This window comes from Rhinolophus sinicus, linkage group LG12 (assembly GCF_036562045.2).
Source record: "Rhinolophus sinicus isolate RSC01 linkage group LG12, ASM3656204v1, whole genome shotgun sequence".
Classification (NCBI taxonomy): Eukaryota; Metazoa; Chordata; class Mammalia; order Chiroptera; family Rhinolophidae; genus Rhinolophus; species Rhinolophus sinicus.
The window spans coordinates 2,055,748-2,082,138 of NC_133761.1; the positions used below are offsets into that span (position 1 = coordinate 2,055,748).

General features: G+C 46.0%; 1 protein-coding gene across 15 annotated transcripts in view; it reads left to right on the forward strand.

Annotated features, from left to right (window-relative positions):
- Positions 1-540: 540 nt before the first annotated feature.
- PTK2 (protein tyrosine kinase 2) overlaps positions 541-26,391 on the forward strand; it is a 166,668-nt gene continuing 140,817 nt past the window's right edge. For 7 of the 15 annotated variants that reach the window (XM_074316376.1, XM_074316378.1, XM_074316380.1 and 4 more), the window contains exon 1: positions 542-645. The gene's annotated coding sequence lies outside the window, so the exon portion shown is untranslated. Of the gene's footprint in view, positions 772-17,934; positions 17,992-20,882; positions 20,983-26,391 lie in introns of those variants that run through there. The other 8 variants (XM_074316384.1, XM_074316382.1, XM_074316387.1 and 5 more) reach the window with 5 other exon arrangements.

A 26,391-nucleotide genomic window follows, 5' to 3' on the forward strand; every position in this document is an offset into this window, starting at 1 on the left:
CCTCCTGGTTTCCTCTCCTCCTGAGCTGTGTAGCCGTTGGGGTACTGCTGAGTGAGGTTAGACACTTTGGGGGACCCAGCCTTTGACTCCTGTCCCTCTTTTCCTGTACTGTTGAAAATTTCCCAGTTGGCAAATGACTTCCGGGCAAAGGTGGTTTCTGTGCTTGTTTATCTCTTTGGGTTCCTGATTTCACTTTAATTTGGGCCTGGTATTTCCTTACTGTCTTGTCAGTTTCTGGTTGCTTTTAAGATTTGGAAAGTAGTTTATCCGTCTTTGTCAGTCTTCACCAAGGAGAGGGTTGGCCCAAACCCCAGCCTGCAGTTAAGGAACCAAGGAAATTCATTTTTCATTTCACTCCAGTGTCTGGAGTCTGGACTTGGGCCTACGTCTCCTAGAGCAGCCACTCACCTCACGTGGCTGTTCAAGTTAAAACTAAATGAAAGGTTCTGTTCCACAGTCACACGGGCCCCCTGTCACGTGCTGAGTCCCCCCGTGGCTGGTGGCCACCACGTTGGACAGCGCAGCTAGGGAACCTCTTCCTCGCTGCAGGAGTTCCGTCGGACCCCGCTGGCGGAACTGAGAAGCTCGTCGGGACTGCGTGGACTGGGACCAGCGCCGGTCTGCACAGGAGACCCACTGGTACAGGTACCCGGCTGCTCACAGTTTGACTTTTTCTGGGACCTGCCTGCAGCTAAAGGACATGATTGAACCCCATTAGAGACCTTATCATGACGCCTCTCCAGAAGGTGCAGTGTGGCTTCTCAGACTGGGGTAGGTGCGGAGGTGGGAAGCTGTGCTGAGAGCAAGCCACTGAGTGCTGCTGTTTAATTTACAGATACCTGCCGATTGAGCTGAGATTTAGTGACAACACTTGTTATGTATCGATCTGAATCCCTGCCCGGAGGGGTCCTGGTCTAGTCAACAGGCAGTTGCAATTCCATGTCACTAGTGCTTTGCACAGCTGCAGGGGGCTGGGGGCGGCAGGAGGGCTGCACCCTGACTCTTGAGGGATCAGTGGGAATTAGCCTGGTGGAGAGGGGAAGGATGGGGCGGGGTTCTCAGTAGAAGAAAAGCACAGGCAAGGATAGAGGCTGGTGGGAACGTGCAGGGATTGCTTTACTGCACCTAAATTAGGTTCTCATATCGAGAGGAAGCGGAAACCAGAGGTTTAAGAAAATGTCATGAGAGAAAAACCTAAAAGGACGTCCCATCCATTCACTCAGTAATCCTGTAAATTGCTAAGAGTGTTGTTATCACTGCTGTTAGGACTGAGTTGGAACCTCCCTTAGCTCGCTGAGCGGCCGTCTTTGGAGAGTGTTCACAGGTACAATCAGAGAGACGCTGAAGCAGCCCGGCGGCCCCGTTGTGCCTGCTGACCAGGCTGTGGATGGCCCCGGCCCTGTAGGACTGGGCACGTTTCTAGCCACTCGGGGCATGGTGAGTGTTGTCCGTTACTTCAGGAGGAACGTCCCCCACAGCAGTGAATGGGGCTGTGACCGCTCAGGCTTTGTCACAGTGAGGACGGACTGAGGCTCCGCAGAGGTGAAAGGTCGGGCCTTGGACACGGGCTGGTCCTTTCAACCCTCTTGGTTGCCTGGGGAGTAGTCTGCCTGCACTTGTCAGCCTTTGCTTTGGGATCAGAGAGCAAGCAGCAGAGATGAAAGCTCAGGGTAACTACACGAGGGTCTGTATCTGAGCTGAATGATCAATGTCAGGATACAGTGTGTGGTGCAGGATGGCGCAGCTTCTCAGACTTGGGCATGCGCATACATCGCCTGGGGGTCTTGTTAAATTCCAGGTTCGAATTCAATCTGTCTGAAGTGGGGCATCAGATCTTGCATTTCTAGTAGGCTCTAGGTGACACCAGTGCTGGGGTTCCAGGGACCCCACTTCTAGTGGCAAGGCGTCGGTTTCCAAAGTGTGGCTCGGAGATGGCATTGCCCACTGAGTGTAGTGGTTGAGGGCATGGCCTCGGGGTGGAATCTGACTCCGGTTTTCAGCTAGTTTGTTAACTTATCCTGATCTCTATCTTCTTGTCCAGTAAATTGGCCAAATACTAGCACCATAGGCTGATGGGAGGGGGTACATGACACACAGCGTGTGATGTTCTGATGCTCACTAGTGCCTGGCCTTATGCAAAGTTTCACAAAAGATAGTAATTATTAAAAGCAAACGTACATTAAAAGTTTGCCAGTTTTCAAAGTTCTCCATCCTTTCTGTGTCTTCAGTTTGTAAAATTGCAGCTCAAAGGGGAGTGGAGTAGCTCCATCATTTACTGTGCAGCACACAGAGAAAGTAGAGGCCCAGGTTGCTGGCTCCCCCTCTTTCCCTCCCACCCACCCACCCACCCATGAAGAACAGGGCTCGGACACTGATGGAGCAGCCCGCTCGTGGGGAAGGAGTGCTCACTATACTAATTCATAAAGCTGTCTGGCACGTGGACAGATTTGCTCGTCCCACTGAAGGGGGAGAGGTGGCTGTGGTGTTGGGCCCTTGACAAGGGCTGAGAGGACTCTGAGGGGATAGCACTTGCTCCCCTGGATGGGTGTCCTTTCTCTTTCTCAGTCTCTGCTGACAGCTTCCGCCTTTCCTGTGAGGACCAGAAGACGCAGTGCTGTGTCTTCACGTGGATTTTGAAATACACATCTTTTTTAATTTGTCAGTCGTAAGGATGCTGGAAAACTATTTTGTACTAAGGATTTTGAAAGATGCATAAATGGGAATTGTATGACAGCTTCTATTACATGAGTATTAATAATTGAAGTTAAAACATGAATCTTCAGTTTTATTTTAAAACCTTGGGGAAATTTTCAGACCTGTGCAAAAACAACGTTATGAGCTCCCTGTGTATTCATCAGCACCTTCAACAGTTACCGTTACTTAATTAATGTTGGTAACTATTCAGAGGTACCAGTGTATATTTAAAAGATGTGAAGGCACTTGTTTTGGGGACATGCATGCTAACATTGGACAGAGATTGTGGCCCCCGCTAAAATGTGACGCGATTCGTGACACATTGCTTTAAGTTGGGCAAGTAATGAAATGTAGCGCTGCAGGTTTTCTTCGGCCGCACAGTGAGTCGGTGATGCAGCGAGGGTCCCATAGTTCCAGGGACCTGGGCAGTGAGCGAGGCCGTGGGACCTCTCCACATTCTCCTGTCTGTCTGTCTGTCTGTCGTCTGTCTTCCTTATACTCGAGTCAGAATAAATGGCAGCTTGCTTCGCTTTGCGGTGTTCGTTAGACTTAGTCATTGGCTAGAGGAGAAGCACGTGGCTTTCATAGAGCAAAGGTTCATCAGAGAAATATTCTCATATGTCAGTCTTTTTTCAAAAACCGATTTCATGAACTACTGAAGAGATACGAAAGAATATGTGTAAGCTGCATGCAAGGTGTAAAGCAGGGTGCTCTGAGAGCCTGCAGGAAGGGCACCCAAACCCCACTAATGCTCCAGCTCAAGGGCTGGCCCCCGTTCTCTGTAAAGGGCAGTTTAGGCTTTGCAGGTCACGTGTGGCCTCTGTCACAAGTCGTCAGCCCTTACCATTGCAGTGGGAAAGCAGCCATGGACAGTATGTACAGGAATCAGTTATCTGTTTCCCAATAAAATTTTATTTCTGGACCCTCAAATTTGGATTTCATATAATTTCAGGTGCGATGAAATGTTATTGTATTATTCTTTTCGTTGTTTCTTTAATCAGTGGTGATTAAAGTCTCAAGAACATTCTTAGCTCATGCGCTGTACAAAAACCAGTGACGGGGCCAGATTGGCCCCGGCTGCCGCTTGCCACTCTGATGCAGAGAAGAGTAAAGCCCACTCTGGGCACCTCCGCTCAGCTGACACATGGAGCCGTCCCGTCCCTCCCATCACATCCCCCCCACCCCCCATCGGGAAACCTGAGGTAACCACCCGCCCTGCAGCCCCCTTAGCTCCCTACCTCCTCCTCCAAGCCCTCTTCACCGTCTCATGTTGTTTGTAGTTGCCTGATTTCTTGGGTTTTTCTTTCTCACTTGGCTGGGATGCATACTCGGAAAGCAAATGTCTCTGTATTCACTACTGTATCCCCAGCGCTTCAAACACTGCTCATTGAATGGCGATTGTGTTTTCATTTCTTACCTTGTGTCACTTTTATCTGTGTTGAACTTGAAGGGACTCACACTGTATGTGTTTTTCCGTGACTTGCTCATGCCGGCTCAGCTCTGACTCTGCGCCCCACCTGAGGGTTGGTTGCTGTCAGTGTTCCATTCACTCTCCCCGGTGTGTACGTGGCCTGCAGTTGACGGGCACTGGGGCTGTTGGCAGCCTCCTGCTGTTGCAGACACTCTGACACACCCCTGCTTCCCACGCGTGTGACATGTCCAGCCCGTACAGCTGGGAGTGCGCGTGTGCTTTCAAAGGACTCGTTGCTCTTCACCCCCTGCTAACGTATGGAAGGAGTCCTGGGTGCCCCAGCGTTGCCATTCTGGGGTGTGTGTAATAATATCTATTTGTGGCTTTAAATTGAATTTCCCTTATTACCAATGCTATTGAGCCTCTTTTAATACAGTGCTCGTAGCTCTTCTCTCCTCTGTGAAGGGCTTGTGAAGTCATTGGCCTAATTTTCTTTTCGTGTGTTTCTGCACTGACTTGTAGCTTTTCTTTCTATGTGCGGATGTCATCATATGTCCTCTGTCATTATAGAAGTTGCAAATATTTTCTTCCAGTTTCTGGTTTGTCTCTACTTTAGAGGTGTCTTGGGACTAAAGTTCTCATTTTATTTGTTTGTTTGTTTATTTATTTAGGAGGGCGCAGCTCACAGTGGCCCATGTGGGGATCGAACTGGCAACCTTGGTGTTATTAGCACCGCACTCTAACCAACTGAGCTAACCGGCCACCCCCTAAAGTTCTCAATTTAATATCGTCGACTTTATCAGTGTTTTCCTTTATGATTTGTATTTTTATGTCTCCTTTAAGGAATCTTATTTCACCTGAAGGCTAAATTTTGATGTGAGGTATTTTTGTTATTTAGTCCATAAAGCCTGTATTGTTCTGTTCAATAAATGTGGTCAATATTTAGATATCTATTCTAATTTCCATTACTTCCTTTGATGCCTAATGATTTTAAAGTGTTTGATAAATTCCAAATGAATTTTTTTTACGTGCCTTGTTGTGACTTATTTCTAACATTGGATTGTAGTCAGAAAATGTGTTGTATATGGAACCACTTCTTAGAAATTAATGTTATTTTAAACAGACCCATAGCACAGTTCATTTTGGCTAACACAGAAGATCTTGGTCTACCTCAGAAGCTTAAACGCCAGCTTTGCGTAATTTATCCCTTAGTTATGCAAAGTAAGTTAGAATACTAGATTAGACTTAGTTAATACAGTTTCTTGTATTTCATCTCTGCCTCTGGAAACACTTGTGCTGTTTCCTGGCTCACGTTGAGGTGTTAATGTACATTATCGGCTTTTGGCCTCTGTTCTCCCCAAACTGAAGCCTCAGGACAGGTGACCGCCTCACCTGCCAGTGTGTTTTAGCTCAGCTGACAGACAAGGGGATCACGCTGTGACCGCAGCTGCCTGCCTGCCTGCCTTTCAGTGGCATTTGTTAATTAAGCTGTTTAATTTTACTTTCTCAGGGACTAAAAAAAAAAGAAAATGAAAGAAAATTTTTAGTTTGTGGTTATTCTGAGGCCATTTAGCCTAGTGCTTATTTTGGGTGTCCTTTTCATTTTTGTTTTGTTTGTTTAGAAAAAGTAGCATTACCTTGGAAATTATGACAATTAAATAACTGAAATTAAATTTTGTCCCTCCCCTAAAGTCTCAGGTGTTCGTAATTGAAGCTGTCTAGGCATTGGAGTTTGCTAGAGGGGCAAGTCTTTTTAATAGAAAGAGCATCTCATCTGGGAAACAGAAGACCTACTGTGTTTCTTCGAAAATAAGAGCTAGCCGGACAGTCAGCTCTAATGCGTCTTTTGGAGCAAAAATTAATATAAGACCCGATCTTATTTTACTATAAATATAAGACCAGGTATAATATAATATAATATAATATAATATAATATAATATAATATAATATAATATAATTAATATAATATAATTAATATAATATAATTAATATAATATAATATAATATAATATAATATAATATAATACCGGGTCTTATATTAATTTTTGGTTATATAAGACCCGGTCTTATAATAATTTTTGCTCCAAAGACGCATTAGAGCTGGTTGTCCAAGTAGGTTTTATTTTCGGGGAAACAGTAAATGCAAACATTGGCTCCCTGCCTTTGGTCATGTGACTTCTGATCAGTTGTTTAGTTTTTGTGATTCTAAGTGTCCTCATCTATAGTCTGTATTTATGATTTCAGCCTTCGAGGTTATAAGTACAGTTACCATGTAAAGTGGATACCAGTGTAAAGTGCTCATATTAGATCTTTAACAGACTTGTGTAGTGTTTTATTACTAAAGGCCAATCCTTTGCACTTGGAGTGTTTCCCTACTTGGTTCTTGAGCTGGTCTATTCAGTTAATTCGTTTGTTTGGCATTTGTTACACGTCTGTCTTGTGTCTGGTGCGGTGCTAAGCTCTAGTGGCACCGACACGAGGGGACCGAGTCTGATGCAGCCCGTGGCGTGCAGCGTGAGGCCTGCAGTGCCGTGGCATAGCAGGTGTTCTGGGGACCCAGCGGGCACCTCCCCAGGGACGGTCATGTTCAGGCGGCAGCAAGCTTTCTCTGCTAAAAGCCAGACAGTAAACACTTAGGCTCGGTGGGCCACATATGGCCTGTCCCTTTTCTTTTTAATCCTTTAAAATGATTTAAAACCATTTTTTCAGCCCAGGAACGATACAAAAACTGGCTGTGGACCAGATGTGGTGACCTCTGGAGGTCCTAGCTGTCTGATAGGATCTGTAGAAGTTCAGTGGACGATGGAAAGCCAGAAGGGCCTTCCACACCGACGACACCTGTGTGAAAGTGCAGAGGGTGAGAAGCGGGGGTTTGTGGAACGGAATGTTTGTGCCCAGTGTGGAGTACAGGATGGGTTGGGAGGGAAGGAGGTGAAGTGGATGCCATGGGCACATCCTTGCAGTTTGTACTCGATTCTCGTACCGACCGGACAGGTTTACATGGCAGGAAATGGTTGGGCTGCAGTTACAAGGCTTACGTTGGAAGGGGAGAGGAAGCAAACCTTTGTCCCTCAGGAAATGGCCACCCAGTGTCGCCCAGCTAGTAGAGTGACGGGCAGAGTTCAGATGGTCTGATTTAACTGCCTGTGTTCTTTTAAGTGTAGAGTCACGTTGTACAAATAAAGAAAGAAGAAGGCCTTAGTTAAGGGCATGACTGAGGAGCTTGGTGACAGACGTGAAGCCTGGTTCGGAGCTCATCTCCCGGCCCCAGAAGGTCAGGGAAGCAAGGGCTGAGCCAGGAGTCCAGGGGACTTGCCAGCATGGCTGCCAGGGTTCCCCTTTGGTGACAAGTTCATGAAGCTCTTTTTGCTCTTTAGCAAATACTAATGATGGAACATTATCTCGTAGGTCTGGGAACCCCAGAAATCGTAGAACTGTGTGCATGTGAGTTGTTTTCCCTGGGGAGGGGCCCTAGGGCTTTCATCAGATTATCAAAAGGAGCCTTCTTGTCAGATTGTGGGCACCTGGGGCTCTACAAAGGGAGGGCTAACCATCCAAATCTTAGGAATTTGACTTTAAATGTAATCCATCCCAAACTGCAATCAAATGCAAACATCAGCAGCTGTCTCCTAAATTGAACCATTTCGACCAGCAATTAAAGTGTTCCCCCTGGCCTCCCTTCCAAAAGCTAAAACAAGACCCATTTTTGGTACATGGAGGCCAGCCAGGTGTTTGGGATTCTAATTGGGATGGAATGTGTTCAACATGCTATCTGTTGTTCATTAGACAAAGCTAAAGTGTTACCCTGTTAGCCACGTGGCTGCGCGAGACGGACAGTGTAGGATATGCCAGCCCCCAAAATGAGTGCAGTTTCCTCTGTCGAGTTAGAAGTGTGTGACTGTGAGTTTAAAGCGGTACCTGCACCGTGTGGTGGTGAGCTCCTCGGTGAGCACATGTGGGAGAGGCAGGGCCGCTGGCGACTCCGGCGGGAGTACATGCCACAGGCAGGCTCACCTGGTGTACTGGTCACGCTTGCCGTCGGCGTTGTATGCCATGTAGAAGTTACAGACTCCAAGGAGAGAGTTGGTGAGCTGGGCAGAGGTGGCTGTCCTGCGGGGGTGGGTCTTAGAGGGGAGAGGTTGGACATGGGTTTTCCTTGGAGAAAGTTCTTCTTTCCTGTTGAGAAAAATCGTGACCTCCACCAAGCACAAAATTGTGAATGGCAAAGAAATGATGGAATTCAGTGATGGTGTAGAAGGTAAAAGTGAAAACCTGGACCATTTAAGATTTCAGGCTGGGGGTAGCAGTGACTCATTGTAGGCGAAAAGCTTTCGAGTCTCCTTGGGCTTAAAGGGTCACAGCGAAGTTTAGGTGGCAGCTTTGCTTTTTGTTTGGAAAAAATAGCATTAGCCGTGTCTTTAAGGAATCGACTTAATAGAACAGGTTGCAGGAGGAACTTAGTTTAAATGCAGATTGTCTACATCTGAATTAATTTTTTTTTAATTATAGTTAACATACACTCAATTTCACAGGTGTACAACTGTGATTCATTGAATTAATTTTGACAGTTCATAGTTGACTATTTGGTTGGTGAAGAGTTGATGTCTTTGCTTTTCATCTATCCTACAAGTCTGCCCTTTTGACTATTTCATTGGATCGCATTCAAAACTTCTCTGGGGTCTTGCCCCTTTTATTCTTACTGCTTTTGATCATCTAGAGCTTGAGGGGTTGATCTAAATGTAGGGTCTTCTGGCCCAGGGCTCTCACTTTAGAGATGAGGAAATAACCCAGGGAGGGAAGTGACTATTTGATGGTGAGTGGGAGAGCTGTCCAGAGAGCCCTAGCTGTCCTGACTTTTAGATCAGTGTCCATTCTTTCAGTAGATGAGAAGGGTGTGAAGACGGCTTGTAAGACTCAACTTTCCTGTTAACTGGCAGAGAGGAGATTGAAACAATTGACATTATTGACAAAGTAGCATAAGAAATGGACGTCACTGAATCTGTTGTTCCCAAGCAACTTATCGTTTCCATTCACTTATTTCCGCCTTATCTTGGATATTTGAGAACTGACAAGACTGACATATTTATATGTTCTAAGTTTTAAAAAACTAGTAATGTTAGTTCTTCTCACCTATGTGTCACACTTACGGGGTTTCCATGAGGCGTTCTTGAGCACCTACCTACCCTGTGAAGACACTGTGCTAGCTTGTGGGGATTCATTGAAGAGACAATCCCTGTCCGTCTGAGGCTTTTAGGTGGGTCCGTGGTTCTGAATGTGGTGTATATAAGAACCACCAAGGAGGGTGTATTAAAAATGTGAATGCCTGGGGCCATCCCACAGAATTGGTGAATAAACACTCCTGATGTAGAGTCCAGTCACGTCACCTGCATTTTAAACTCTCATCACACATGTTGAGAAACACTGTTCTAGTGTTGGTGAAAATAGGAGTGGGATCAAACAATATGCTGAATGTTTAAATTGAAAAAAAAATTATTACAGTAGAAGATACATTGCCATTAATGTCCCTCAAAATGGTCCCCCTCACTTCAAACACACTTATCGTTCTTGCCACTTTCTGCAGCAGTTCTGGAGTCCTCTTTCATGTGTGTCTTTAGTTGCGCTGTTGTGGCTGCCTCGACGTCGTGAATTTATTCAAAACGTTTACCTTTCATGGTTATATTGACTTTGGGGAAGAGCCAGAAGTCGCATGGTACCAGACCCGGTGAATAAGGTGGATGGGGACACACCGTAATGTTTTCATTTGACAGAAATTGCCGTATACCAGAAGTGATGTGTGACACGGAGTGCTGTCATGATGGAGGATGATTTATGGCACACGTTAAAACACACCTTCTCCTAACCGTAGCTCACACCCAACTGACTGCACCGAACAAGCTGAAACTTGTCACACGCTGTTACTAAGGTTCGGCGCGCTGCTTCCCATATTGAAGGTCCTGCCTTTCCGTTGGATGGCACTCGGCAGCAGCATTCACCGTATTGTGTGATCACAACAGAAAGGCTCCGTGTCACACATCATTTGTGGTACAGCAGTTTCTGTCAAGTGAAAACGTTACTGTGTGTCCTCATCCATCGTACTCATCGGAACTGTCACCGTGCGACCTCTGGCTCTTCCCCAAAGTCAATATAACCATGAAAGGCAAATGTTTTGAATCAATTCAGGACATTGAGACAGTCACAATAGCATAACCCAAAGAGGACTTCCAGAACTGCTTCAGAAAGTGGCAAGAATGATGGGATAATTGTGTTCGAAGTGAGGGGGTGTATTTTGAGGGGGATTAATGGCAATGTGCCTTCTACTGTAATACATTTTTTTTTAATTTAAACATTCACCGTATTGTTTGATCACACCTTGTAAACCACAAAGACCTGTAGCTCTGGACGCCCCCAAGACTACCTGAAGGTTCAGTGATTCTGTACAAGGACTCACAGAACTCAGGAAAGCCTTTTTACTCACAGTTATGGTTTATTGCAGTGAAGGGATACCGATGAAAATCAGCAAAGCAATGGCACGTCGGGCAGATCCAGGAGAGACCAGGCCTGAGCTTCCCGCCGTCCTGTCCGAGGGAGCCGTGCTTACTCTTCCCTGCAGCTCTGTGTGGCAGCACACTGAGCACTGCCAACCAGGAGGCTCTCCTGGGCCTTGGAGTCCAGGATGTCTGTTGAGGGGGGATCAGTCGTGTAGGCGCTGCCAGCATGGCTGGACTTAGTCTCCAGCCCGTCCAGAGATCATGCTGGTAGAGTGTGGCCCAGGCTGCACCATAAATCACATTGTCAGCAGAGGCCATGGGGTGACACCCAGGGTCCCCAGCTAATCAGACAACCTTACCAGGCAGGGTATTCCACGTGCTGATAGGTTACTTTCCAGGACCATGGAAGGGGCAAAGCCTCTCCTTGGACAAGTTTAATCCTTCATTGCATGAGGCCTAAAAACAGTATGTAAATGATTATTTCTGTCATTACTATCAAGTTTAAGAAATTACTGCTTTTAGGTGGAAGATACATGTTGCAACCACCACATGTAGTATAATTTACCACAAAATAAAAAAAATCAGAATTTTTACACATAAGATGTTTCCAGAAGTGTGTCATATTTGACACCTGTCCTAACATTTTTAAATCAGGATTTTGAATAAAAATCAGGAGTCATGCTGGGAGGTAGCTTATTTTTAGAATCAAAAATTTAAAACATTTTGACAGGTTGTGCTAAATGAAGTGCTAAAATCAATGAGGTAAAATTTATCAGGAATACATGTAAAATGGCAGACTTAAAAAGGGAACCAGCTGAGAAAGTGGAAGAATTATCCTAAATGCTTCTTGGTGTTTGCCTGTCAGAATGTCATTTCATTACAGATCGATCACTTCCAAGTGATGGTTAGTCTGTTGGCGCCATTTTTCCAACAGCGTTTGCTCATTTCAGGTCTCTGTGTCACATTTTGATAATTCTTGCAATACTTCAAACTTTTTCATTGTTATTGTATTTGTTATGGTGATTTGTGACCAGTGATCTTCGATATTACTATTGTAAATGTTTGGGGTACCATGAACCGTGCCCACACAAGACGGTGAATTTAATCAGTAAATGTTATGTGTGTTCTGAGTGCTCCACCAACCGGCCATTCCCCCCTTTTCTGTCTCTCTCCCTTGGGCCTCCCTATTCTGAGACACAACAGTATTGAAATCAGGCCAATTACTAACCCTTCAGTGGCCCCTAAGTGTTCAAGTGAAAGGAAGAGTCGCACGTCTCTCACTTTAACCAAAAGCTAGAAATGATTCAGCTCAGTGAGGAAAGCACCTGGGAAGCCGAGACAGGCCAAAAGATAGGCCTCTTGTGCCAAGCAGTTAGCCAAGCTGTGAATGCAAAGGAAACATTCTTGAAGGAAATTAAAAGTGCTACTGCAGTGAATGCACCAATGATAAGAAAGCAAAACAGCCTTACTGCTGTTATGGGGAAGTTTTAGTGGTCTGGATAGAAAATCAAACCAGCCACAACATTCCCTAAGCCAAAGCCTAATCCAGAGCAAGGCCCTAACTCTTCAATTCTATGAAGGCTGAGAGAGGTGGGGAGGCTGTAGAAGAAAAGTGTGAAGCTGGCAGAGGTTGGTTCATGAGGTTTAAGGAGAGAAGGTGTCTCCATAACTTAAAAGTGCAAAGTGAAGCAGCAAGTGCTGAGGGAGAAGCTGCAGCAAGTTATCCAGAAGATTCAGCAAAAATAATTCATGACGGTGGCTACACTGAACAACAGATTTTCAGTGTAGACAAAACAGTCTCATATTGGAAGAAGATGCCATCGAGGACCTTCATAGCGTAGAGAGAAGTCAGTGACTCGGACAGAAGTCAGCTTCACAGGACAGGCTGACTCTCTTATTAGGGGCTCATGTAGCTGGTGACTTTGAGTTGAAGATAGTGCTCAGTTACCATCCTGAAAGTCCTAGGGCCCTTAGGAGTTGTGCTGAATCTACTCTGCCTGTGCTCTAAAAATGGAACCGTAAAGCCCGGATGACAGCACATCTGCTTACAGCATGGTTTACTGAATATTGTAAGCCCACTGTTGAGACCTGCTGCTCAGAAAAAAAGATTCCTTTCAAAATACGACTGTTCATTGACAGTGCACCTGGTCACCCAGGAGCTCTGATGGAGATGGCGTTGAGACTAATGTTGTTTTCATGCCTGCGAACACAACATCCATTCTGCAGCCCATGGCTCAAGGAGTCATTTCGCCTTCCAAGTCTTGTTAAGAAGTAAGACTTACTTAAGAAATACATTTCTTAGGCTATAGCTGCCATAGATAGTGATTCCCCTGATGGATCTGGGCAAAGTCAATTGAAAACCTTCTGGAAAGGACGCACCGTGCTGGATGCCATTAAGAACATGCACGATCATGGGAAGAGGTCAAAATATCAGCATTAACAGGAATTCGGAAGAAGCTGATTCCCGCCCTCATGGGTGACTTTGAAGGGCTCAAGGTCAGTAGAGAAAGTAACTGTGGACACGGTAGAAACAGCACGAGAAGCAGAATTAGCAGGGGAGTCTGAAGATGGGACTGAATTGCTGCGATCTCATGATCAAACTTAAAGGGGTGAGGAGTTGCTTCTTCCGGATGAGCAAAGAAAGTGGCTGCTTGAGATGGAATCTTCTCTGGTGAAGATTCTGTGAGTATTGTTGAAATGACAACAAAGGACTTAGAATATCACATAAACTTAGTTGATAAAGCAGTGGCAGGGCTTGAGAGGACTGACTCCAAGTGTGAAAGAAGCTGTACTCGGGGTAAAATGTTATCAAACACTTTCCCATGTACAGAGAAATCGTTCACGGAAGGAAGAGTCAATTGATGTGGCGACTTCATTGTGGTCTTATTTTAAGAAATTGCCACGGCCACCCCAAACTTTGGCAACCATCCCTGACCAGTCAGCAGCCATCATCATGGAGACAAGACCCTCTACCAGCAAAAGGATTGACTCACCGAAGTGTCAGATGATGTGTAGTAGTTTTTAGCAATAAAGTATTTTTAAATTAAGTTATGTGCCTTGGTGTTTTTTTATGACACTGCTATTGCTCACTTAATAAGCTACAGTCTAGTGTAAACATAACTTATGTGCACTGGGAAACCAGAAAACTCATGAGACTGGCTTTATTGCAATATTTGCTTTATGGCGGTTGTCTGGAACCGAACCCTCAATATCTGAGGTATGCCCGGACAAGGAATTAGCCTCCATCACCGCCCTTGGAAGGGCTGGCAGGGGTGAAGGTCAAGGAAGGGCTTCCCTGGAGGTCATCTGGAATCAAGAGTGATCTGGACAGTTGGAGCCTCTGCTGCTGATCTCGGGTTGAAACAGGTGCTTTCTGGGGTGTCTCTCAGAGGCCGCTGGGAATTCTCAGTAGAAGACTTCTAGGTCTTAGCTGCCAAAGCTGGTGAATTCTTTTTTCTCCCTACACATCTCCTTGCAGCTGTGCTCCTGCCCACACCTGCCTGCAGAGAATTCTGTCCTTCATCTTCCAGTCTCCTGGAGCGCCTCTTATTGGTTACCTCCGACCCCGAGTCGTAGCAGGAAGGGATTGGGGATGCAGTCCTGGCTCCTCTGTGACTCACAGGGCATAAGCAAGGTGGTGGCTGTGACGCAGAGGTGGCCAGGCCAGGCCAGGCCAACACAACAGCCAGTCACCCGGGCTGAGCCAGGATGCAGTGTGAAAGTTGTTACCTAGCACAGAGACAGCATTTAAAGTGAGTTTGCCTGGGAGGTAAGCACAGGCAGGAGGAGAAAGGGCAGAGCCTGGGGGATTCTAGAATGATCTGGTTTGAGAGAAGGACAAGCAGCTGTGAGGTAAGAAAACCAGCAGAAGGTGGCTTCCTGGAAACCAAGAGAAGGGGAGTGGGGGACCAGCCCTTGTCAGTAGCTGCTGACGTGTCCAGTGAGAGCAGAGTTCTGACCGTTGGGTTGAGTGGTCTAGAGGTTATTGGTGATCTTGAATACAGAAGTTTTCATGGAAGGGGGTGGGGGCGGGCAGAGCCAGTGGGTTTAAGAGGTAAAGGGAAGACAGATGATACTGAGCTTGTTGGGTGTTTCTAGAATTACTACTGGCTAGTGTATAGGATTATTCTGACATTTGTCTCATCTCAGTGTTGGCTTATCTCGATTTTCTTTTCCCAAAATTAAGATTTTCCCAGTCCTTCCTGTGCTGAATAAGTTTGGAGTGCATCTGCCACATTTAGGGTATTATGTTAGGAGACGCTGGTCATATTTAAATCTGCCATCGTCGTAGTGGTTTGAGCTCCAGCCTTCCTTCCTAATCCGCCTGCTCCTCTTTACTTTCCAGAGTCATCCAATAGCTTGTGCAGTTACTCTGTCCAGGTTTCTAGTTGTGTTCTCCAGGAGAGACAGGATGAAGGGTGCCTACTCTTTCTTCTTTACCTGGACCCGGGACCCTTCCCTTTGCAAACTCCGTCATCACCCAGGTGAGCTGTCCAGTCCTGGCCGGCCATTGATGCCTAAGGGCCTCGCACCCTGGAGCCGTTCTCTCTCCGCCCCCATGGGTGATGTTCCTTGTAATTACTTCTGCATTTGGTTCATGGGTCCTGCTTTCGGTGTGTCTCTCAGGTAGACAAAATGACCCTCGATGTACCATGATAGCCACGGGTTCTTTTCAATATGATTGAAGGGTTGCCTGGTCCTGACTGTATGAACTGTGTCTATTAATTAGTTTGAGTAGAATGGTGTTTCTTTAACATTTTGAAGACTTGCGCACAACGGAATTTTCTGGAGCTGGTATTTGCAGTGCAAAATAGGCAGTGTGAAGAGCACAGGCTTTGGCCAGATTTTGCTTTGAATCTCAGAGCTGACCCCTGCTCCCTGTGTGACGCTGACTGTGTCACTCTCCTGCGTTAAGCAGAGATTATCCGAACTCTTATACATGTGACGTAACATCGTTCTCAGTATGTGGCTCGTCATATAAACAATTGAAAACTTACTGTTTAGGGAAGAATCAACCTGATGTCCAGCAAATGTAGTCCCTAACAGTCTAGTAATTTTTGTTGTGGGAATTTAAAGGCTGATCTTACTTCCTGATGGAGTTTGATCAGATTGTCTGAGGACCGGAAGACAGTTTGTATTCATCATGTGCTCTGCTGCACGCCCAACAGGAAATTGGTTAGTATTGTTAGTACTGCTTTTTCACAATTTAGGCGCTGTTCCGTCTCTTTTCTGTTCATGAATCCATTTAGTCAGTTGTTTCATGCCAGTGGGATGGCAAACCCTGTACCACGCACTGGCCCCGAGGTCACAGAGACACAGTCTTCCCCCCACGAGCAGCTCCACCGTCTAGTATTGCAATATTTTGGGCTAGAAAATTATTTTGAAGCATAAGGAAGCTTTTGTTGGCACAGATGATTTTCATAATCATACTCACATTCTTCATATATTTTTGGTTTTCCAGGAAGTTCCTTCTGACCTGTTCTTTCAGAATGCAGGTTGCAGCTTGCCTGAGTCCAGAAACTGTCGGTAGACTCAGCTTAGACGAAGGGACAGCTTTGTGAAGTGGTTGCATATTTTGGACATTGGACACCATCACAGATAAATTGCTACGATGTTATGGGTTAAGAAGTAGTGGGTTTGGGCCTTATTTAGCACTCAGTATTAAACAGACCATTTCTTTTCCAGGAGCTCAGCCTATGTTCTTAATTCCACCCAGATGTCTTACAATTGTCAGTATGTCACGTTGAATGTTACTCAGCTTTAGGAAGTTATTCGGTCATGCTTGTTTTTGTAAAGGCCAGCGCATTGTTCTAACACTATTATCTGGTTAATTGTGGAAGCCAGAGGAGCCTCATAGTTTTAAGGCTGCTGACAAGCTGATGTTTGAATCCCTCACCTCTCCCTTGTTTGCTGTGTGACCTTGGACATTTTCTTAATGTCTTTAAGATTTAGTTTCCCTACATGTAAAACGGGACTAATAGTAGTAACCAGTTGGGGCTGTGAGGGTTAGGAGCTAGTGCTCGGAAGGCACTTAGGAGAGTGTGGAACATGCCAGACACTCCCCCAGTGTGAGGCTGTCATTGTTCCCATGATGAGGATCGTCACTGGGGCTTAGTGAGAGATGGAGGATAGAAAGTTGGCTGAGTCGGCTTGTGCGCTGAAATGCGAACATTGCAAGCAAGATGATGAAAGGACATATTTTACATGTTAGTGACGCACAGATTCAGATGTGTGACTGGTGGGAAATTTTAGTCTACATGCTGGAAAGGGTGAGGGTTCCGAGCTGCTCAGGCATCTATCAACCCGCTTTAAAATGCGCCCATCCCACCAAAAACGTAGAGTGTCCATCTTACAAATATCTTCAGGGAGCTGACAATATATTTCATTGTATAACGAGCCAAGTTTAATTTTTCTTTATCTTTTCTGGAGCAAAAGAATTTAGGCCTTTTCATTACACAGTTTGAGAAATACCTAGTTTTCTGTCCTGTTTGAACTGGTTCAAATTTTTATGCTCATATTTTATCAATTTCCTAGTTAAAATACGTAGATCCATGTTCTTGATAAAGATAAATTAATCGATGGGCTAAACAGTGTTGAATGTGGCATTCATGACGCTGCCTGCTGCTAACATAGCGCGCAGTAGGCCTCGTGCTGATAGGATGGGATGCTGTTAAAGCAGAGGCGCCCAGAGGCGGGGGGTCCATGCATTTATTCCCTCCTTACGCCGTTCATTCATCCAGTGCACGTTTACTGGCTGTGCTCTACGTGTTTGCTGCAGTGCATCCTGTTGGGAATGGAGTGGGGAACGAAAGCCAGACTGGGGGTAGCTGGGATGTTTTGCCTTTGCACTTAGCACGAAGAAGGAAACCAGTCCCAAGAGACTTGCAAGATTTCGATGAAGATGTTTTCAGGTTTATACTTCCAACAGGAAAGAAGCGAAAAAAAAAAAAAAAGGGGGGGGCAGGCCTCTCAGCAGCATCACCTGCCTACTGCAACCAACTGGAGCTTTTTGGCCTTCACTTTGGGTTTATTTAACAGTGCTTAAATTATTTAGCTGGTATCTGCAGTCCTGAGGCTGCAGAAGTAAAAGAGGCTGTCATTGTCCCTAGAATCTTGCTGTGTGGGTGGAGGAAGGAACTGAGGAGGCCAGATTCAACACCCGCTCTAGTGGAAGCGGCAGCACACGGCCGTGTCTTGTTCACGGCCGTGCGTGCTCATCTCAGTACAATGTGCGGTATGTGCCAGTCACTCCATAAATACCTATGTCAGGGAAGGAATGCCGAGGGAATGCAGGAGAGAGCCACCTAACCTGGAGGGAGGGGCACAGCCCCTGCCAGTTTGCATCCAGTTCAGCCAGGGGAGGGAGCGCCCGGTGGAAGAGCCAGCTAATGTGGGAGGTAAGAGGGTACGCTGGTGGTTCTGTGAACTGAAAATAGTTTAATTTTGCTGGAGTGTAGGATTTGTATGAGACAATGGTGAGAGAAGTTGGGCTGGTGAGTTAGACGGGGCTTGATCAGGAAGGGCCTGACAGGTCATATGAAGGAATGTGGGTTCTCTTTTCTTGAAATGTCATAATTCTAAAGTACTAGAAGCCAGGTTTCTTAATGCCCAGGCTGGTACTCTCTTCATACTGCACAATGTGTGTCATGTCAAGAAAGCGTCCTCAGGTCTTGGTCCATCACTATGGACCCAAGTCCATAGTGATAGCTGGACTGTTAAAGTTCTGTAAGCCACGGGTGAACTTTTCCTCTTTGGAGGAGAATGAGAATATAGGATAAATATTTGTTTTCTCAAGAGTGAAAGATAGTTTAAACCCTGTAAGGGCAAGCAAGGTCTGTATATCCTTGAATTCTAGTCCCCTAGAAGAATGCCGGGTATGTATAGTGGGTACTCATTACATAAACAAGTGCAAAAAAAAACCATTGCTTTTGTGTGTACCACTGTGGCAAGCCTTATACTGAGTTCTGAAAAGTGATGGAGGAGGAATGGCCCTGAAGGTCTTTCCAGTCAGGTGAGGGAAAGAGAAGTGAGTCACTGATCACAGTACAGAGGGCTGAGTCCTATGATGGAGATATGCACAGGGTACTGTGACAGGTGTTCACCTTTCTGTGACCACTCAGCCCCGCTCTTAGTTCTTTTTATACCTATTCCTGGTTTTCCCCATATTTTCCGATAGCCTCTTAGTGAGTTTCCCACAAGGTCAATCACACAGACTCATCTAGTCACGTTTTATTTTTTGGAGACAATTTCCTGGAAATCTCTGTTCTCTACTGAGCTGGTTGCTCCTTCTGCCTTTCACTGTGTTGTCCCTGGACATTCCCTTGCTCTCATCCTTTTGGCTTTTCTCCACAGTTTGTGATATCTCTTGTCTTTGTTTTTCTTCGCTGACTTCTTCATTTTGGTGGATCAGTCATCCAGAGGTTAATCACTTTAAAAAGATGGTCCAGTGCCCTTGGGCAAGGTGAAGAAACCTCCACACCCCTTCTCTGGAGCTCCTGCCCAGCTGGGCCTCCTTCCCTCTGGGTGCACAGCTGCCGTTCTGGAATCTCCCTTCACCCCTGTCCTGGAGATTCCCTTATCTTTATCTCTTCTCCACTGAAGCTCGTGTTTTCTGTATCCCAGGTCTTCCTCGTACTTTGTTTATGCTCACATTTTGGTGGAGGACTTTCTACAGTGGCTTTCTCAGATATGGTACTTAGGAGGTAAAATGTTTGAGATCATGCGTGATTGAAAACATGATTGATAGTTTGGCTGGGTATAGAGTTCTATATTGGCATTTATTTTTCATAAATTCAAAGGTACTGCTCCATTGCCTTCTTGTTTTCATGTTACTGTTATTGAATTCAGAAGCTATTCTGATTTTTAATTCTTTGTATGTAACATTTTTTTCTCTCCCATCTTTAGAAGCTTGTAGAAGTTTTAAAATGTAACCAAGCCTTTGAAATGTCATGATGGTGTACTGAGCTGTGGGTCTGTTTTCATCTACTATTCTGCTTATTCAGTGGGTTCCTTCATTCTGCCAACTTGTAATCTTCAATTCTAGGAAAACTTTTTTGGAGTGACTGTGCTGAATATTTTCTCCCTTTTGTTTTCTTCTGTCTGAAAGTCCTGTTAACTTGGCTGTCCTGGGCAATTTGTAGTTTTCTTATACTTCCACTGCAACGTATTTTTTCTTTTTTCCTTCATTCTTTCCTCCCCCGCTCCCTCCTCCTCTCTCTTCCTCCCATGTTCCCTCCCTCCATTCCTTCCTTCCTTCTCCTGTTTGACATGGTGGGGCCTTTTGATTTACATCAGGATATTCTGGGTGGGCCATTTGTTGGGGAATCCCCAGTGTTGGTATTTTTAGGTTTTTCTTCTTGGGCTGATCAGATTCCCCAAAAAAATTCTTCTGTTTCTTTTTCACAGAATTCTGACTACAGAATTTTGGGAGCTGAGTGTGTGGGTGGCATAGGGGAGCTGGAAAGTTCACATTTCAGTGTGTGTACAGTGATTAGGTCCACCTCTGTTTTGTACAGCTGGGCAAGGTGACTTCAGTGTAAAGACACTCTGTTTTTTACAGAGAAGGACCCTCTCCAGTCTTCTGTCGGGGGGGGGGGTCACGTGGAGGTGTGGTGTTGGCTTCTGGCTGCAGCCCCACCCACCTTCACCCCCCCTCCATGCTTTCAGCCTCTGCCTCCCTTACCCCCAGTTCCGTCTGCATTGATGCTGCAGCCGTGAGTCTTCTAGGAGGACGCTGCTGTGGCGCTGAGTTGGTTCCGTTTTTTCTGTGGTGGTGCAGGATCTGCCTTTCGTGAGCCTTTGTGTGCTTCCGATCTTTCATGCTTTCTGTGTCTTCCAAGGTTTTTATCCTGCGTTTCTCCTTCCATCTTCCGTGTTAGAACTAAGATTTCCTCACAGCTTGCAAAGTGGTATCCCTTTGTCTCCTTTTGGTTCTCCCTGTGCTGTTTTTCTAAAAAAAATTTGAAAAATACCTCTTTAGTATAATTTTAGTGGGAGGGGCAAGATGTGTATATTCTGTTTGTCATCTTACCCTGAACTTTTTAGCTAACTTTATGCCATATTAGCTTATGATTACTGATCTATTTCAGTAGTTTCAGTTGCTTCACCTGCATTTTCTTCACTAGAAGGTAGGTTTGAAGACAGGAGCTTGGTGTCCCATTTTTATCCCTCGTTCCTCACAGCGTGCGTGGTAGGTAATGAAGCTGACTGTAAAGGTGGTGACACACAGCTCTGAATAAATAGGGACACAGAGGTGGACTCATACGTCCATGTTGTCTTTTCCTGTCAGGTTCTCTTTGACTACTATGCGAAGAGCAAAGCGGAACTAGGAGTATTTCCTGTAAATCCTCATTGGACTTCTTCTCTGAGCTGTCGTGGCCTTCTGAACTGTGAGTATAATTCTCTTGTTACGCTTGCTTGCGTCTTGGTTTTTCGTTTCTTTGTTTTTTCTTTCACTTGCCTTGGAGTTTCGATACACAGTGGAAACAAAGAAAAGGTAGTTGAATTTGCAGAGTAGCTGAGGGAAGAAAGATCAGTTGTTCAGTGCCTCCTATGCGTCCATACTTTATATGTATGTTTTCTGACATAGCCGGTGTTAGAATAATGGCTAACAACATGCCACTGATAAGAACACCAGCACGTGCCTTAGAATAGTGCCTGCGCACTCTACACACTCAGTCACAACTGCGGCTTGAGTCCTCACGACAGCCCTGTGAGTGGGGTCACTCCTCTCCCCCATCTCACAGTCGCATAACTGAAGTACAGAGGTTAAAGGTCACCGAGGCAGCCGGCAAAGCTGGGACTTACCGACTCCCTGGCCTCACCCTGGACGCTGGTGTTGGCTTCGTGTACCAACTCTTTACTAACGACCTACCGGTTCCTGGCTTCTCCTCTGGCAAAGAGTGTTACTGTGGGACCTCCCTCCCAGGCTGCGGTGAAGGTGCTCGGAGAGTGGGGCGTGCTTCCTCAGCACTCAGGTGGTCGCAGTGATTCTTCGGGGGTGTTTCCCCATTTTAACAAGGGGCAAACCGCACCCCAGAGAGATGGGCGTATTTGTAGCTTTGGAATTTGTAGCTTTGAAATTTGTTCTGCAGTGGGGGAGTTGTAGAATCGAGGTTCCATCCCAGTTTATGTTATTTCCAGGCTGCTCATTCTGGTAGGTTAGTGGTAAGTCGAGGACAGGAGTTCATACTGGAAGGTTCATAGATCTCTCTGTGGTTATGGCACTGGGAAGCATTTTGTTTTACCAATGTGTTGCTACGGTTAAACCCATGGACTTGGACGTCATGGGTTCAGGATTCAGGATAGTTTATAATCACGTTGAATTGGACTTTGGCAGTGTGTGTGTGTTAGATGCCCACGGGGCAGGGCCCTGGGTTGTGTTTTTCTTTTCCTTCTGAGGGTCATTCCCCTTTCCTCCTTTGTTCTCCTTTCTCCCCCAAACCCACTTCTCTTTCTACAGAGCTTAGGTATTAGAGAAAGGAAATTATGTCATGCGGTGTCGATGTCCTAGCAGGCCTGGAAGTGTCGCTCCTGGTTTCCCAGTTCCCTCGGCTCCTTACTGGCTGCGAGACAGCCTGCTCGGTGTGTGCTCTGCTCGGTGTGAGTGTGTTACAGGTCGTGGGGAGCTCACAGCCCAGCGACTTGCCGCCCTCCTTGAGCCCCTCCCCGTCCTCAGTGCTGCGCTGTGTGCATTTGTGCCACGTCCGTTTCTGAGAGCCCTTGAGGGTGAAGATTTTATTATTTCATCTCTGTATCTTCTCTGCTTAACCCACTTAGTTTTCATGAAGTATGAACGGAGGAATGTTTAGTGCTTACCACAACATCAATTCTAGACCCGAACAAGCAGGAGCATAGCAAGTATAACTTACGATAATAGCACCTTTAGCTATTCAGAGTAGTTCGTGTCGGTAGAGCACAAGATAGCTTCGTGGGGAGCAGTGTTTAGCAGAGGTTACGTAAAAGTTTTCTTCTTCATCAATGTGCATTGGAATGCAGGTTGGACAGGTAACCAGGTGAGCAGCCGTGAGAGAGCCCTTAGGGATCCAAGTGGAGACCTCACGTCAGCAGTTGGAAGCAGGCGTTGGAGCTTGGACGAGGAAAGCCACATGACACTGGCTGACTGGGGAGTGATGCACAGGGGGCGACGACCAAGCAGAAGCTGCGTTTAGGTCACGGCCATTCAGGGCTCAGGGGAGGAGCGAGCCGCAGGCATGAGTCGGTGCGAGGCCGACCAGGAGCCTGGCCTCCGCGGAAAGAAGGGACGAGAACGTTTCAGGGAGGGCGGTGTGAGCGACTCTGCCGACCATGCCGGGAGGTTAAGGGGAGGATTGAGGTTCGTTCTTTGGTTTAGCGCGTGGGGGGCATTTTGGTGGCATTCAGAGCAGCCTGTGGGAATGACAGTTTGAAGTCGGACAAAAGTAATGAAACAAAAACTGCATCTAGGTGACTTGGGTCTGAGGATATAACCGCCATCATCACCGTTACCAGGTGATGTCGCAATGGATTCGACTGCTCCAGGTACCTCCTCCTGTAAGTGGGATCCTACAGTATGTGTCCTCTTGTGACTGGCTTGCTTCACTTCACATAGTGTCCTCCAGGTCCATCCCCGTGGTAGCAGGTGTCAGGATGACACCTTTCAAAGGCCGAGTGACATTCCGTGTCTGGATGTGCGGCACATCTTGTGCGGCCGTTCCTCCTTCAGGAGACACTAGGTTTGCTTCCAGCTCTCGGCTGTCGTGAGTCGTGCTGCTTGCTGTGAACGTGGTGTGCCGACGTTTCTTCAAGACCCTGCTTTCTTTTGGGTGTTCACCCAGAAGTGGGATTGCTGGGTCACGTGGTAAATCTATTTTGATTTTTTTTAAGGAACCTCCATACTGTTTTTCATAGCGGCTGCACCATTTTACATTCCTACCAACAGTGCACGGGGTTACAATTTCTCCACATGCTCGCCAATGCTTGTTATCTTTTGTTTGGGTTTTTAAATAGTAATCATCCCAGTAGATGTGAGGTTGGTTTTAACATTTCTTAAGGGTAAAAAACTTTAGGTAGAATTAGAAAAGTGCATACATTTCTTGCTAAATTGGAATAATCTGTCAATACCAATGTGACAAAACCAGAAGTGGGGGGGAGGGAAATTGACACAGAAAACCAGCCACTGTGTAGCTGGAAAGAAGTTGCCTTATTAACGCCTTTTACTCAGAGTGTAACTAGAGCAAGGGACAGATCCGTACTAGATGCTCCTGCTCGTTCTCGAAAACTGAGTATGGAGTCGTGTTGTCAAAACGGTTTGCTTTCTCAAGCCATAAGGAGGGGTAGATTGAAAATGTAGATTGTTGGCTTTTCACTCTTGTAGCTGAGAAACATAGGTTGTCGAAGGGACTGACATTCACCACCAGGGGTCCTCCTGACACCGGCGACCTTCCTTCCTACGGTAGCTGTGTGATCGCGGGCGCGTGGCCTGATTTCTAACAGGCATCCAAGCCAGAGGTTTTCTCCGCTTCCCTTATCTAACGTGGGAAGGAAGTCCTTTGCATTGTTGCTACTTGCTAAATAAGGTGAGTGGTCACACCACAGCTCAATGGATTTATAAGGTAAAAAATGTGCACTGGGGAAATAGTGACGTAAGTTGGGTGTGTATATGTGTATTCAACAAAATAACATCTCCGAGTTGATTTGAGCAGTGTCAACATTGAAATAAATAACCACTTGGTTGTCTTTTGATATTTCTGTTATTTGATCAATATAAGCAAAAGGACCTTCTGTTTTATAACACCTGTAGTTAGGTTGAACTGTTTGCCGAGTTTCTTGTCCTGGCCCGTGTTTCCGTGCCTCTACCAGTATATTCGAAAAACTGAAGCAGCATCTTCTTACAGATTTCAGGGGCCTTTTTTTTTTTTCTTTTAAACTTGATGGCAAGTTACCTCCCAGTAGTTTCTAAACCTAGAATTTAGCTTTGATCGCCTATATAGCAAAACAGATAAGAAAGAGCCATAATGAATGCCTGTGATGGTTCTCTAGTTCAGTACTGTTCAGATTTTCTGCCTTTTTAGAGCTGCGTTTTCCCTTTGATTTCCTATATTTCAGTGTTGCTTAATGCAGTGGTTGCGCGTCTTTCCTGGTGATTTTGATGCATTTGTCTGGCACCAGCTGCATGTCCAGCAAGGACTGCGATGGCGCTCGCCCGACGTTGTGCTGACACCAGGGGACGGTCACATGAGTGAGTGCAGGGTTTGGTGAATTTGGGGATGCATGGCGACAAGAGCAGCTTCTTGCCTGTTTGTTCTTCCTGTGGACATGTTTCTTCTCTTGCTTTCTTTGTCCCTTTTGTCCTCCTGACTCTGGAAACCTGACAGCATTAGGTAGGTGGCATTCTAGGTGGGGGTTTGAGTGTGGTCTGGCTGCTGTTGGCCGCTGGTGCGTGTCCCAGCTCTGATCAGATAGCTGTAATGTCAGGTGTGTTCCCTCACGTCTCTGTTCCTGTTTGTCCACGTGTCACATGTGGATTATAAATCACATCGTGCGCCTCATTGGTTGTCGGAAGTCCTGATTGAGAAAATAGGTGAGAGAAAGCACTGTGGCCAGAATTGGTCGGGCGCGCCAGCTGTGGAGTCCGGCTGCCTGAGTTTGATTTCTAGCTTTGCTGCCTAGAAGCCCTATGACCTTGAACAAGTAACTTGGCTCTCTGTGCTTCAGGTTCCTCAGCTGTGGATCAGGGGTAATAAAGTCAACCCCTCGGGTTGGTTGTCAGTAACGAAATCAGGCAGGATTTTTGAAAGACTTAGAACAGGGCTTGGCACATAGTAAACATTACCTGGGTATCATTGTACCATCCTCGTTATATGTGCACTAGTGTTAGTGTTGCTATGATGCCATTTTGTGACGGGCACGTGGTCACTGTTCAGGAATTGATGGCTGTTGTCATCGTCCTCATCTTACAGGTGCACAAACAGGTTCGGGGTAGTGGAATAGTCTTTCTTTGTCTCACTGGGGCTCCTTTGCGTCTTCCAGTTGCAAATTCAGTGCCTTTCTCAGCTTCCCCAGAGTCCCTCCAGAGTGACAGAGGGGACACAGAGTAATTGTTACGAAGCTTTGCTGGGAAAGCAAGTAACACCAGTACCAACGCCTTTTGGAGACGCAGTGTTCTGAGACCTCCTGTTGTCTTCACAAGGTGATTACATCCTTTATTAGCTAGAGTTCTTCGTCCTTACCAAGTGATATGTTTTGTTGATAGACTGAAATTTTCAGGAAATTATTTGTTTTTTGTGGTGGAAACAGTGAGACACAGTGACATAGAAATGATAATTCAATGAGTCTTAATGGAAGTTCGTTTAGGACAGGACGCCTCACTTTCGGAGTTAGGGTGTGTGGTAATTGTAAGTTGCTAATGGACATGGTGCCATATTGTAAGTGTCGATTTTATTTAAATCTGTAACTTGATCGATACAGACATAACAGATAAGAGAAGATAAATTTTGAGTTAATGTGTATATAATGTGAATTATATTTTTCTTTTATATTTCTCCTGGTGGCTGACATAAAAGTATTTACCAGCACTTTACTGGAAGTTTTGGTGTTACTGCTTACGGCAAGCAAATCAACCAGGATAACTGATGAGGAAAGGGAGCGTCCGGCTTGCGTTTGTGTGAAGTGCTGGTAGTGACATTTCTAAGCACTTAGTTCCTTACCAGTTCCTTCCCTGTGACTTTCTCACGTAGGGCAGCGGTCTGTGAGGAAGCCAGATTGCACAAAGCTGTGGTCTTGGAAGGGTTGGGAATTCCCTTTTCTGCTCACTGATC